Raw genomic sequence first — 2,189 nt, 5'->3', positions numbered from 1 at the left:
GGGGGGTGGGGGGGGACTGAAACTAAACTGTTACAATAAGGAAACGCTGAAGATATTGATTATAAGAGACTATAGGTAGGTAGTCTAGTAAGTAAAGGTATATCTGTTGTGTGACTTAATAGAGATAATTTATTTTTCCCTTTTAATACTTTTAAAGCTTGTTTTATCATGTATATATATGTTAGCTGAACGGAAAAGTAACATGCTTTGTTGCAGCCAAAAACTGTCATCTGCTTTTTTTTTTTTTGACAGAATTATTATAGCTGAGCCAACTTATTAGCTTTTCTATACTGTGTATATACAAGAACATGTATATTGAAAAGACATACAGAGTCATTTCTGTAACCATGACTTTGTAATTTTGAGAACTACTAACAGATGCTAGTCGATGTTCTTTTGGAATGTACAACTACTTAATGCCAAACCACCTTTAGCCTTTGTTTCTTATCCGTCTTCCTTAACGGCCTGCCTGCCTTTTATCAATCTCAGACTTTTTAATGAACACTCACACTCTCATTTTGAGCTAGGATTTGGGGAACTAAGTCTGGTTGGATTTTTCTCTAAATTCTGTCAGTCAGTAACGTCCAGAAGAAGAACCTCTCCAGTCTTTTTTTACGCAGTTTCACGTTGCTCTCTCTGGCTGGACACGGACCCTTTTGCTTCACTTATTATAAAGGCCTGATCCTCCATTGGACCATCTTCACCCTCCTTTCTAAACGAAAGGAGTTAGATAAAATTTTTTTGAAAAGTTAGTTAGTTAGTTTTTGAGATGCATAGCAGTGTAATTCATTTACATTTCAATTCCTTGCTAAAATCAGCCAGGAGAAGGGAACTTTCGGTAAGGGTGAAAAAATAAATCGGAAGTGTCACTTCTCCATTTAAGAGCGAAAAATACTCTAAAAACTTCAGACCAGGGTTAACTGACTCACTTGATATATTCTGCCTTTGTCACAGCAATACTGAGGACGGTTCCTCAATTCGTAACATGACACACCTCGCAGGAGCAGAGCCTAATGAAAGTAGTTTGTTTTCTCATTTAATATAAACAGTTTTGGTCCATGTTGGTTCACATATAAATCTACTTTATATGAAAGAAAAAAATAGTCTGCCTGTAAAATAAATTCTGAGTTTTGATTGACTGAGCCATGTTTGCAGAATGCTTTCTTCTGAGGTTGTAGTGTTGGCGGCTTTCATCTTGAGAAATGTGATGATTCCCAAATGGCATTATGAAGAATGAGAAAATAGAGTTCCTTCAAAATTGGCCTAGGAAATAAAACCTTAAATGGACACTGGTCTGATACTTCGTCTTAATTTGGGTTTTTCTGTTTCAGTTTGCCACCTCCAGGCGTCAAAGTGACTGCAGCCCACCCTAAGTACTGTCCATAGTATATCCCTGTGTGTGTGCACAGCGATTTCCCCTTATAATAATGTTAGGTTCCTGGCTTTGTTATAATCTAATCCCGAAGTATCTGTGTATGTGTTTTGTTCTTCAGCACATAAGCGAGAGGAAATAGTCAAAATTGGAAATGTGTTGTCCTGACGGTGTCCCTTTAATGTTTCACGTGAAAATTACATTGACTCACTAAAAGGTTTTTCCCTGATGTCTGGCCAGTTGAATTTAATAACATTTCTTGTTAACATCTGTGTGTCTATTAAATGTGACTAAGCAAAATTTACTGAAAATTCACCATAAAAATCAAAGGCATCTAAACTTCTGTACTTGTCTTAATTGATCACATATATTTACATCTGATTTTGTGTCTTCGTTTGATTTTATTTAATCACGTCTGTATGAATGAGTACGCTATAATTAATAATTTTTTAATAAATATGTCATTACCTGTTCACGACCAAATTACCACGGACCAACGTTCAGATTTAAATTATCTTCACTTGGAATGGAAATTCATAGTTTCCATGAAAACATTAATGAGATATCATTATAGGCAGGTAGCCTAAAAATACAATTGCTGGTAAACCTAGCCTCAAATTTCATAATATATACCATAACTGTTTTTATATCTTGCCACTAATTTTGACTGGATTTAATAGCACTTTATTGTACAATTGCAAAAAACAAAAATATATTCCTAGAATTGTTGCCGGTGTAATTTCTCTAATGTTCTGGTGCTTTTCATATATTTTCAGTATTTTTATTACTATATTGGTATTTTCTTTGTATAAATTGA

The sequence above is a fragment of the Lipotes vexillifer genome, unplaced genomic scaffold (genome assembly GCF_000442215.2).
Source record: "Lipotes vexillifer unplaced genomic scaffold, Lipotes_vexillifer_v1.1 scaffold169, whole genome shotgun sequence".
In the NCBI taxonomy this organism is placed as follows: domain Eukaryota; kingdom Metazoa; phylum Chordata; class Mammalia; order Artiodactyla; family Lipotidae; genus Lipotes; species Lipotes vexillifer.
Note: the sequence above shows the minus strand (reverse complement) of the source record.